The following is a 13,524-nucleotide window of genomic DNA, read 5'->3' on the forward strand; positions in this document are numbered from 1 at the left end:
TGTTCTATGGAATCACAAATAATAATATTAGTCATTTCTATTTCTGAGATCAGATCACATGATACCTAAGTATCTCAAGTTTGCTTTATACAAGGGTGTGGTTGGTAGGTGGAAAGGGCTAAAATGAAGCCAGCAGGATAGGAAATCTTTTCAAACAAGTGTGCTCTAATAAGCTCAAGAATTTGGAAACTGCCTTCAAAATCAGAGAGACTTGAGTTAATATCCCTGTTCCACAACTTCTGGGCTAAATGGTTTTGGGGATATCCATTCATTCTGTCATCAGTAACATTTGCTTTTCAGTCTCTAAGTTGTGTCTGACTCTTTATGACCCCATGGACTGCAGCATGCCAGCCTTCCCTGTTCTCTACTATCTCCCAGAATTTGCTCAAACACATGTCCATTGAGTAGGTGATGCCATCCAACTATCTCATTCTCTGTCACCCCCATTCTCTTCCTGCCCTCAGTCTTTCCCAGCATTAGGGTCTTTTCCCAAGAGTTGGCTCTTTACATCAGGTGGCCAGAGTACTGGAGCTTCAGCCTCAGCAACAGTCCTTCCAATGAATATTCAGGGTTGATTTCTTTTAGGATTGACTGGTTTGATCTCTTTGCTGTCCAAGGGACTCTCAAGAGTCTTTTCCAGCACCACAGTTCAAAAGCATTGAATAGCACCGGTAACATTTACACACTGGTAGCTTTGAGCCCAAGGATTCCCAGGTGGCTCAGTGGTAAAGAATCTGTCTGCAATGCAGGAGATGCACCCTCTATCCCTAGGTTGGGAAGATCCCCTGGAGAAGGAAATGGCAACCCACTCCAGTATTCTTGTCTGGGCAGTCCCATGGACAGAGGAGCTTGGCCGGATGTAGTCTGAAGTGTCACAAAGAGTCAGGCAAAACTTAGTGTCTAAACAACAATAGCAACTTTGAGCCCAGCACTGTTATAGGCACTGGGTAAACAGCAGTGGACTGCAAGGAGATTCAACCAGCCCATCCTAAAGGAAATCAGTCCTGAATATTCACTGGAAGGACTGATGCTGAAGCTCCAATACTTTGGCCACCTGATGGAAAGAACTGACTCATTAGAAAAGACTTTGATGATGGGAAAGATTGAAGGTGGGAGGAGAAGGGGATGACAAAGGGTGAGATGGTTGGATGGCATCACCAACTTGATGGACATGAGTTTGAGTAAACTCCGGGAGTTGGTGATGGACAGGGAGGCCTGATGTGCTGCAGACCATGGGGTTGCAAAGAGTCAGACACGACTGAGCAACTGAACTGAACTGAAACAGCAGTGGATTAAGTAAAGTGAATTACTTAAGAGAGATCACAGACAAGTGTAAGAAACAGAGAAGGCACTTAAGTAGTAAGTACAGTGAACCTCCAAAGGACAAACCTAATCATGTGGGATTGAATGAAGGAGGTCTAAGAGAACAGATGTCCAGGTTGACCAAAGAATGAATGGGCCCATTTGGGAGGGGGAAATCAGAGAAGCAAATATGCCAGAGCAGGAGCCAGCATATGTGGACTCTTACAAACTGGCCTATTTGTTTGAGAAATTGAGGCAAAACCTAGGAGGTCTACATGTTGGAAGGTGGGCTGAAAGGGGAAATTATGACCAAATCCTAAAGGGCCTTGAAAGGAATGTCAGAATTTTGGATTTTTTTTTTTCTTTTCCTGAGAGCATTGCTTAACCTTTCTAAATGCCAATTCACTGAGCTATAAATTAAGATAATATTACCTAGCCTCATGAGGTTTTTAAAAAGACTCAATAAGATATATGTTTATAATTTGCTTAGAAACAAGGTCTGGCACATTATAAATATTTTATAGTAGTAGTTATTATTAATTTTCTTAAGGCTGTTATTACTAGAATTCTTATTAAATAAGCCAATTTGTGGGCAGGGCAGAATAAGAGTCAGGAGGGTATCAGGGCTAGTAGGTCAGAGCTCCTCGAGAGCTTGTTTGCTAGTGAACAACAGCCCAGCTAGATAATCAATTTCAGGAAGAAAGAAGTAAGCAGGTTATCATAGCTCTAAACTTGTACAACCTGGAGCAGTGGCTCTCACCTAAGAGCAATCTGGCTTCCCAGAGGACATTTGAAAGTACCTGAAAAACATACTGCTTGATACAACCGAAGGGAGGATGTAATGGTTAGAGACTGGGGAGTGTCCTAATATCCCGCAGTGCACAAGACAGCCACCCACAACAAGGAATTGCAACAGTACTGAGTCTGGGAACTCTTCACCTAGTGCATGCCTGCCAAAGTGGAAACAGAGGTCACAGCTGACACAATGGGCTGAAAATGAGTTTATGTCTGTGAAGCTCTCTCCTTATTACTTGCTTGTCTCTATCCTTTGCCTTTTCTGTCCTCTGTTAAACTGGAATACAAACTAAACATCATATGGTGAATTACACGTATAGTTTGCTCTATCTCAAAGCTGCTAAAACATATATCCCTTCACTAGCTAATCAGTTTCAGCAAACCTCTGTAGTGGGTGGTAAATGTAGCTGACAACAGCAATCATGTTTTTCAGAAGTGTCAGTGGAGAAACACCAAGATGATGTGAGAGTGTCAAATTTGTGATTTAGGTGGGGCGGTGTCAAAGAGCTGCAAACAATGTTGCCAGAATACCCAAATTAAACCCATTAAAAAATACCCATTTTTTAAAAGGAAGTGAAGTTCATACAGTAGAATCTGGGTAAAAATAATGTAACAAATGATTTCTTACTTATCTAGATTAAGGGCTTATATAGTCAAACGTGTTATTGGTTGTACTATAGCATTCTGTTACCAATCTGAATTTCCTTGGGGATTTCTATAGTTCTATTTGTTATGATATTATCTTAATTAGATGTCAAGTAATACTAGTGGGTAGAAGTGCCCAAGTTTTATCATTCTAATTTCTGTATTGAATAAGAGCAAATGCTTCTGCAGTAATTCTCAAAAATAATTTTATGTGCTAATTTGCTAGGTAGTCCAGAATATGTTTTAAATATAAACATTTGCGATTAGTAAATACACTCTAATAATGTGTGTAAGAATCAGATACATGTATATTAATTTTTATGTGAGTGCAGTTTAATTTTGAATGAAGGACTTCCTTAAATGAGGATTTCAGGAATCTGTTAAATTCAACCTTTACTTGTTACAATGCAGAGGTGACAAGACTCTCTCCCTGATGAAAAAGGGGTTAGTATTTAGCAAATTTCATAGTTCAAGTAAAAGTTAAGACATAAAATAAGCAGAGTTGTTAAAAGCTTGAAAACAATTGTTGTGTTTTTAACCTTGTAATTCAAAAATAATAAAAACAGTAAAATATCAGGTTGGGAGGGGCTGAGATATCTATTGGGTTGGCCAAAAGTTCATTTGGATTTTTCTGTAACATCTTATGGAAAAATGTGAATGATCTTCTTGGCCAACCCAATAAAAGGTAAAATATGCAGGGTAGTATTTAAAAATACCAATATGATCATGTCATTCCTCAACTTAACACTTTTTCATGATTTCTCATTACTCTTGGTGAAAACAAAAACAAAACAACAACAACAAATTCCCTAACACAGCCTAGGTCTGGTCTAATCATTTTCGGCTTCCCCGGTCCTCCTCAACCAAATGCCTGCTGCCCCAGGGCCTTTGTATATGTTCTTCCCTTTGCCTGAAAGTCTCATTTCAGTTGTTCCCTTATGTTACTCTTTTGTTTAATCACTCAAAGTCGAATCTGCAAATACATACACAGAGAACCTCAATCTCTCTTTTATATTCCTACCAGAATGGTCATTTTTCTGTATATTTATGTGCTGATTTCATATAGGAGTAGCCAAGAACTGCAGCAATTTCTATAATCAATTTATCACAGATTTACAAGGTTTACCAGTCATCTCTTGTGATTGCACATTTTTGGAAAAGATGAGCCCACAAGATAAAAGATTAATAATTGTAAATATGACTCATGTTTGTATAGAGCTTTATATCTTACTAAGCTTGTTCCAGCATACTGAAAAGCAGAGACATTATTTTGCCAACAAAGGTCCGTCTAGTCAAGGCTATGGTTTTTTGTATGGATGTGAGAGTTGGACTGTGAAGAAAGCTGAGCACTGAAGAATTGATGCTTTTGAACTGTGGTGTTGGAGAAGACTCCTGAGAGTCCCTTGGACTGCAAGGAGATCCAACCAGTCCATTCTAAAGGAGATCAGCCCTGGGTGTTCTTTGGAAGGAATGATGCTAAAGCTGAAACTCTAGTACTTTGGCCACCTCATGCGAAGATTTGACTCATTGGAGAAGACTCTGATGCTGGGAGGGATTGGGGGCAGGAGGAGAAGGGGATGACAGAGGATGAGATGACTGGATGGCATCACCAACCTGATGGACGTGAGTCTGAGTGAAGTCTGGGAGATGGTGATGGACAGGGAGGCCTGGCGTGCTGCGATTCATGGGGTCGCAAAGAATCGGATATGACTGAGCGACTGAACTGAACTGAACTGAACTGAACTGAAGTCTTACTCTCATTTGATCCTTGCAATAATCCCATGAGGTATGTAGGAAAGTTATTTATTCAGCAAACATTTTAAGCATCTATTATGATGCTTAAAGCTAGGGATACAAGTATGAAAATAAGCAGCAATTTTGTTCTCCTATCTTCAGGGAGATGATCTTTGGAAAGGGGAGAGGTGATACATGGTTAACAAACAATAATGGTGGGTAACTAGAGCTAAGTTCAGTGTAAGAAAAGATTGGTGCAGGAATGAGAACTAAAAAAGGTTAATCCTGCCTGAGGACAATAGAGAAATGGGGAGAGCACTGCAAGCAGAGAAAACAACATGAATAAATGAACATGAACTGTATATCATTTGTGTTGCAAAGAACTCAGATGCAGAGAGAGATTGGTAGAAGATGACATAGCTTTACCTATCAGCCTCCTGTGCATTTCTCTGTGTTGTCTCACTCTCAGGCAGGCTCTCCTATGCTAGCGACAAGCAGTTCCAATCTCATGTGTTATCCTCTCAACATTCTGAGTAAGAACTTTTGACACTGTGTTTCATGGGCTCTACGTGGGTGAATCAGTCACTCTTCTCAGGAGCAGGTGATGTTATATTATGATTGACCACTTCTGATGAAAAAGTCCATTTCAAGAGTCTATTCCCAATTAGATGTATCCAAATCATGTGTCTTAAAGCAGGAGTTCTCAAAGTTGAGCAAACATTAAACTTCCCTGGAAAGTTTAGCATATCTGTGCTGGACTGCATTCCCTAGAGTGTCTGACTCAGTAGATCAAGATTGTATTTCTAAGTTTCCAGGAGGTGAGGCTGATGCTGCCCATCCAGGGCCACACTTTAAAAATCACTACCCTTGAGAACTGGAAGGATAGTTTCCCATGAAAAATCTAAGTGCTGCTAACTGAAGTGCTGATACCTCTAGATCCCAGGCTGCCTGAAACTAGAGAATTAAGCTGTAACTGTCTGTGTGAATTTAGAAGCCCAGTTGCTTGCATTTCAGCCCTTTCCCCCTTTCTTTTACCTTTTCTGCTTCACTTTATCAGTAGCCTCATAATCCCTTTCTGGCTACACAAGTGTGCTCACCTTCAAGCACCAAATCTTTACCATTCTGAATCAAAATATATGTTTTTTGTTTGTTTGTTTGAATCGGAAGAACCTGATTCAAAGGTCTGATGTTTCTATATCCACTACAATCAGTAAACAGATTCAGAGTCTTTGGGTTAAAGACTTTGTTTTTGACTGTTTATGTGGCCTTGGACATGTTACTTATAGTCTGTGTCCCTCAATTCCTCATATGTATAATGTTGATATAATAGTATCTCATAATAATAGCTGCATTATAAATATTGTTTGATGAGTTTAATTCAATGAATTCATTTTTGTAAAGTGCTTAGAATAGCTCCTAACACATAAGTAAGGCCTGTGTAAGCCTTCAGTTTTGTTCAGTTCAGCTGCTCAGTCATTTCTGACTCTTTGCAATCCCATGAATCACAGCACGCCAGGCCTCCCTGTCCATCACCAACTCCGGGAGTCCACCCAAACCCATGTCCATCGAGTCAGTGGTGCCATCCAACCATCTCATCCTCCGTCACCCCCTTCTCCTTCTGCCTCAATCTTTCCCAGCATCAGGGTCTTTTCAAATGAGTCAGCTCTTCGCATCAGGTGGCCAAAGAATTGGAGTTTCAGCTTCAACATCAGTCCTACCAATGAACACCCAGGACTGATCTCCTTCAGAATGGACTGGTTGGATCTCCTTGCAGTCCAAGGGACTCTCAGGAGTCTTCTCCAAGACCACAGTTCAAAAGCATCAATTCTTCGGTGCTCAGCTTTATTAATTGTCCAACTCTCACATCCATACATGAGCACTGTAAAAACCATAGCCTTGACTAGATGGACCTTTGTTGACAAAGTAATATCTCTGCTTTTTAATATGCTGTCTCAGTTCAGTTAGTTAGTTCCGTCGCTCAGTCGTGTCCGACTCTTTGCGACCCCATGAATCGCAGCACGCCAGGCCTCCCTGTCCATCACTATCTCCCGGACTTCACTCAGACTCACATCCATTGAGTTAGTGATGCCATCCAGCCATCTCATCCTGGGTCGTCCCCTTCTCCTCCTGCCCCCAATCCCTCCCAGCATCAAAGTCTTCGCCAATGAATCAACTCTTCGCATGAGGTGGCCAAAGTACTGGAATTTCAGCTTCGGCATCATTCCTTCCAAAGAGATCCCAGGGTTGATCTCCTTCAGAATGGACTGGTTGGATCTCCTTGCAGTCCAAGGGACTCCCAAGAGTCTTCTCCAGCACCACAGTTCAAAAGCATCAATTCTTTGGTACTCAGCCTTCTTCACAGTCCGACTCTCACATCCATACATGATCACAGGAAAAACCATAGCCTTGACTAGGCAGACCTTAGTTGGCAAAGTAATGTCTCTGCTTTTGAATATGCTATCTAGGTTAGTCATAACTTTTCTTCCAAGGAATAAGTGTCTTTTAATTTCATGGCTGCAGTCACCATCTGCAGTGATTTTGGAGCCCCCAAAAATAAAGTCTGACACTATTTCCACTGTTTCCCCATCTATTTCCCATGAAGTGATGGGACAAGATGCCATGATCTTCATTTTCTGAATGTTGAGCTTTAAGCCAACTTTTTTACTCTCCTCTTTCACTTTCATCAAGAGGCTTTTTAGCTCCTCTTCACTTTCTGCCATAAGGGTGGTGTCATCTGCATATCTGAGGTTACTAATATTTCTCCCGGCAATCTTGATTCCAGCTTGTGTTTCTTCCAGCCCAGCGTTTTTCATGATGTAATCTGCATATAAGTTAAATAAGCAGGGTGACAGTATACAGCCTTGATGTACTGCTTTTGCTATTCGGAACCAGTCTGTTGTTCCATGTCCAGTTCTAACTGTTGCTTCCTGACCTGCATACAGGCTTCTCAAGAGGCAGGTCAGGTGGTCTGGTATTCCTGTCTCTTTCAGAATTTTCCACAGTTTACTGTGATCCACACAGTCAAAGGCTTTGGCATAGTCAATAAAGCAGAAATAGATGTTTTCTGGAACTCTCTTGCTTTTTCGATGATCCAGCGGATGTTGGCAATTTGATCTCTGGTTCCTCTGCCTTTTCTAAAACCAGCTTAAACATCCAGAATTTCACCGTTCACGTATTGCTGAAACCTGGCTTGGAGAATTTTAAACATTACTTTACTAGTGTGTGAGATGAGTGCAATTGTGCAGTAGTTTGTGAATTCTTTGGCATTGCCTTTCTTTGGGATTGGAATGAAAACTGACCTTTTCCAGTCTTGTGGCCACTGCTGAGTTTTCCAAATTTGTTGGCACATGTAATCCTTAGTTCTTATTTTTAAAAATATCCCTTGTCAGTTGCTTTAAATAATTAGACTTAAAAATAATTAGATTATAATATTGATCAGTTTCAGAAAAGAAAGAGCCTGTAGCAGTCACAAAATTGAATCTCTTTTTTGAATATTTGATACACCTACATACAGAAAATTAAATGATCTGACAAAAGTTAAGAAATGGTTAGTGAGCTCAGAATTCATGTTTCTTAACCCGTAGTAGACAGATGCTTCACCATCTGAGCCACCAGGGAAGCCACCATGTGCTTTACTTCTTTCTAATTAAGCATGGCTTCTCATGGAAAGACTGTGAATTTCAGAATCACAGGTAGGAATTCCTTTTTTCCCATGTTCTATTGAAATAATAAGTGTTAATAAACTAGGTACTCTTTTGTAGCCTGTGTTTTCTTATTTTTGAAATGAGCTTAAAAACATACCATACAGGATTTTTGGGAAGCCTAAATACAAAAAAGTGTGTGAAGTGCCTAGCACAGTGCCTGGGTAATATCAGTTTGTTGGTCAATATTTTGTTTCATTCCTCCCTTCTATTTTCTTAAATAGTCCTATTTCATCTAAGTAGGAACCTTTACCACTTATATCAACAAGATAGCTAATGGTATAAATTGTACATTGTGTCTAGACTATATGAACATGATGGAGAAAATATCCTTCTATGAGATGGCTTTCAACACTTTGCCAGTCACTTCTGTCTATGGCTATACACTTGGGTTATCTCCAGAACTAATGAGTACAAGTGTTAGTGGCTACCATTTATGGAATACTTTTCATGGGTCTGGCATTCTGCTGAATCCTTTTCATGTAGTCATCTATGTATTTATCATCCCAACCCTAGGAAGTTTCAGCTGTTAGGACAGTTTTGCAAGAAACAGAATTTTATGGTTGAAACTGAATGTCTTCAAACCCTTGTGTAACTTGGCTTAGATCTAAATTATTGTGACCTTTGTGCCACATAAGAGTTGAACAAAGGGCGCAGTGTATACAGTGGACCTTGACTAAAAAGACTGAAGTACAATTTTCAAATGAATTCAACTTTACCCTTTGTGTGGCTTCACATACATGCAGACTTCTTCTTGGGATAGTGTAGAACAGGCTGAATATACTCACCCTAAAGACACCTCTCCTACATGGCTCATTCTCTGTTATATACTGGCCTGTGTTTGGTGTAGAAAATTGGACTGTGTCTGTCCTTGGAATATGTTATATTTTTCTTGCCTCTGGCTTTGCCAGAAAGGTTTTCTTCTCTCTCTAGCTGCCTTTCTGCATCTTCTCCATTTCCCTAATTTGATAGATTCTTCAGACTAACTCAATTGTCTTCCTTCACGAAGGCCTGCCTGGGTTCAGTTCAGTTCAGTCGCTCAGTCATGTCCGACTCTTTGCGACCCCATGAATTGCAGCACACCAGGCCTCCCTGTCCATCACCAACTCCCGGAGTTCACTCAGATTCACGTTCATCGAGTCAGTGATGCCATCCAGCCATCTCATCCTGTGTCTTCCCCTTCTCCTCCTGCCCTCAGTCATCTTTTCCAATGAGTCAAGTCTTCGCATGAGGTGGCCAAAGTACTGGCGTTTCAGCTTTAGCATCATTTCTTCCAAAGATATCCCAGGGCTGATCTCCTTCAGAATGAGCTGGTTGGATCTCCTTGCAGTCCAAGGGACTCTCAAGAGTCTGCTCCAACACCACAGTTGAAAAGCATCAATTCTTCGGCGCTCAGCTTTCTTCGCAGTCCAACTCTCACATCCATACATGACTACTGGAAAAACCATAGCCTTGACTAGACTGCCTGGGTTAAACTGCATTAATTACATTCTCAGGGTTCTAATTTGCTGAATATATTTTAAAATATTTATTGTACAATTAACATATGTAGAAATTTGAAAAGTAAACTGGAATAAGCAAAAATAATAAAAACAATCACCTGAAGTTTTAGCAATAAGAAGAAAGCTATGGTCTTAATTTCCATATAAGAATATATGTAACAGTAAAGAAATATAAGTACACACACACACACACACACTGGAGATGGAAATGGAAACCCACTCCAATATTCTTACCTGGGAAATCCCATGGACAGAGGAGCCTGTCAGGCAGTAGTCCATAGGGTCACAAAAGAGTTGGACACAATGTAGTTAATAAACAACAAATACACACAAACATATGTGTACCTATGTGTGTGTTTGAAAATTATCTATTATAGTATACCTTGCTCTTTTGCTGAATATACTATAAAATATTTTTAAAATGACTTTCTTTCCATCTGTATAGTACTTTATGATGCAAGTAATGAATAAGTAGCAAGACATGACTAGTTTCCTACTTACTGATTTATTATGATCTTGAAAAAATTACTTATTCTGCTATTTTGTTTTGCTTTGTAATTATTTGACTTCACAAAAATCAGAAGGCCTAATGGACAGCTAGTCTATCCCCATGGTGCCCTGCATGAAAATAAGTCAGCTTAGATATATGATGGACTAAAATCCCACTACTTAAGACTCTAAGCAGTGAGATAAAGAGCCATGAAGTCGACTATTTAAAAAAAAAAAAAATTTAACCTAAAGGGATGTTTTGAGGATCAGTTGAAATAAGGCAAATAAGATATGTAACATAGTGCCTGGCACATAATAAGCATTAAAAAATATTAATCATTAATATTATTCCCATTACCAATATGTATCTATTCATTCAACATATGTCAACTATGTGTCCAGAAGTATGCTAGATCCAACTTACAAAATCTTAAAATCTATTTAAGGTATTGTCACTACATAACAGTATTTCCACAATTGGCAGTGGGATATGATGGATAAGCATGTGGAAAATTAGAACAGCCAAGACTTCAGTCTTAACAATGAGACAGTGATTCCAAAAAAAATCTCAGAGAACAAAATTTCCTATATCTCAGTGACGATTTCATAATGAGCTATCTTGCAACCTGAGGAATTTTTTTTTAAGTCTTCCAGATTCTATAGTAAAAAAGCAAAAACCAAAATAGCTCTGTCATGTTTAGCCACTGCCAATTAATGCCTGGAATTGGATTAACCACCAGAAAACCAGTTTAGGTAACGTAAGACTCTAGCTGTCAGGCAGGGTTAGTATCCTTGGAGGGACCACATACATATCTTGTCAGGGAAAAACAGCCTACAATATCATCTTTTTTCAAGGCACGAGTAAATTCCTGCCTCATCCGTATAAAACCTTCAGACCTCCAAGAGGCCAGAGGGTACAGATTAAAATTCATGCTTAGCAGAAACAGCTTCCGTGCTGCTCACCACTCTCTTGTACACTGTATTCAAGAGAGAATCCCAAGGACTTAGCTATTGTCTGAGCTCTGCATTTGAACTCTGTCCATGTACAGGCATAGAGCAGCTAGTGTTTTACAGAGGGTGGGGGTGGTTACACTTAAAGTGCTTGGCATTATCAGAAACCCCTATGTTTGGATTCTTATTAAGAGGGCCACAAAATGTGTCTGCTCTGTTTGTTGTTACCTTAAGCCTCTGTTGTCAGGTTGGAAACACTGTTGAATTCTGTTAAACAGTGGTGGTGGGAGGGGGAGAGGTTTTGAACAAACAACCTTGTGTATGTTTATGTGAATGTGCGTGTGTGTGTGTGTTTCCCAAAGACCAGAAAACCAAAGGAGACTATTAGAAGAAAATCTTAAAGCAAATCTGTAGGTTACTAGACCCATTTGGGTCTTTACTGATTGTGTTCCACGAGGTTATTTGACTAGAAACACCTGTTGTTTTCTCTGCAGAGCCGTTGGGCAGGGAAGGGGTGCAGCTCGCAGCATACAGATTAGAACATGTGGCTGGTGCATGAACCCTGGTAGGTCATAGTAAAGCAAGAGCGTAAATACTGGAGTATGCCTTCTTTGTCAGTTCCATGCTACTTTTGGAGAATTTCTGGCATGCACTTCCTCGCATTTGGCACTGTAGTCTATTTTAATAATGTTTATGCTCTTGTTCTGTTCCTCATCCCAACAAGCTGTTAAAGAGAAGCCACATTTAAACGAGCCTCCTTGCATCTTTTGCTGCTGCTTGAAGAGGGTAGCAGCCTGTTCCCCAGAATAGTGTGGAAAAGATCTTCTCCAAATAAACTACTTTAATGCTAAGCAAAATGCCACATATATAAAATAGGTAATGCCGAATTATGTAAAATGCTTTTTTCAAGGAAGAGGGAAAAGGACTTAGCACCAAAAAAAAAAAAAAAATCTGTCAGCAAGGGGAGTTCCAAAAATAGCCATCAAGGTAGTTTAAACTGCTTAATATTGCAATTACTATTTACTTCTTCAAATTAGTCTCCATTATCTTATGAAAGAATCTTTAGGATAATTTGGCTCTCCAGGGGGTTTGTGACCATCATGAATAGATGCTTAAAGAGCCTTCGAAGACTCTTCTAAAATCTAATTTAGTCTTTGCGTCACACAATTTTACTTATTGCTTATCCCCTTCCAAACACCCTCATAATCCAAGTTTCTCAAGGAAACCTTTTTCTCCATTAGTGTTAATACATTGGCATGCAGTGGGGAAATTAGCCTTGAGTTATATGTATCAAGAGAAACAACAAAGCCAATGTGCTTTGTTCTTAGCAATCTCACTTAATCTCTCAGATATGTAAAGATGAATCAGAAAAACAACATGAACCTGCTCATCTTCTTAATTGGAATCATAAAATGAATGTTAGAGTTAAAAAAATAAAAAGTGCTTTAGAGAGAGTATTCATTCTAGACCCTTCTTTTGCTATTTGAGAAGAAAGAGGTTCAGAATGCTACAACAACTGATGTAAGATCCACAAGAAGGTATCTGACAGCATACAAATGATCCAAACAAGAGATGAGTGCTTGATATTTCCAATTTTATTTTCCCATCTTACCATTCTGGCACTTACTATGTGATCATCAGAATCAACTGAGAAAACTCATAAAAATACAGATACCCAGAATTCTCCCTTCAGAGACCTGTGTTAATAGCAGTGCTGTTGGGCATGAGAATCTGCATTTTGACACGTCCCCTGAGAAATTCTTAGGATACAAAAATATGAAAAACTTTGTACTCTACAATTCTGTCTGCAGAGATCAAAAACCATTTCTTATCACTTAAGGCTATATAAAAGTTTCTAAGATGTATCCTTATGAGTTTATTTTTAAATTGTCTGTATTTATATGTGAGACTTTGGGGAAACCTTGCATTGAGACCTGTGCGGTGTCCATTTATAAGTCAATTTTCCTGGAATCTGCTTTTATATTTATGGTATTTATACATCTGTCTTCTGTAATATTGCCATTTCTTAGAGTCCATCTAGAGCTTTGACCATTCAATCAACATTCTATTTAGTAAGATATTGAATCCAGAGATGCGCAGAAACAGTCCCTTCTGAGATATGCTGCGGGAGCTAACGTCAGGCAGAAGCAGTAAAAATACTTGGCAACTGTCTGAACTAGGCTTGCCTTTGTGTGAATTTCCTCGAGATGAGGTAAACTATGTTCTGGCGAGAGATTAACATTTATTTATTTTTATTATTTTTTAATCACTTCCCACTGGTTCAAATGTGTCAACTGTTGAGAGCGGTGCTAGTTGTGAACTTTACCGAGAAATGGTACCTTTTATAGAGTCAGTTTGTGAAAAGGCTGTAACAGACACTGATTTTCATCTTCACAATTTTGGCA

General features: G+C 39.4%; 1 non-coding gene across 1 annotated transcript; it reads right to left on the reverse strand.

Moving 5' to 3' along the window:
* Positions 1–10,235: 10,235 nt before the first annotated feature.
* LOC138441922 (small nucleolar RNA SNORA79) lies at positions 10,236–10,382 on the reverse strand. The gene has a single exon (XR_011257490.1). It is a non-coding gene; the product is annotated as a small nucleolar RNA SNORA79 (small nucleolar RNA).
* Between the last annotated feature and the right edge of the window lie 3,142 nt (positions 10,383–13,524).

Source organism: Ovis canadensis, chromosome 5 (genome assembly GCF_042477335.2).
Source record: "Ovis canadensis isolate MfBH-ARS-UI-01 breed Bighorn chromosome 5, ARS-UI_OviCan_v2, whole genome shotgun sequence".
NCBI classification, from domain to species: Eukaryota; Metazoa; Chordata; class Mammalia; order Artiodactyla; family Bovidae; genus Ovis; species Ovis canadensis.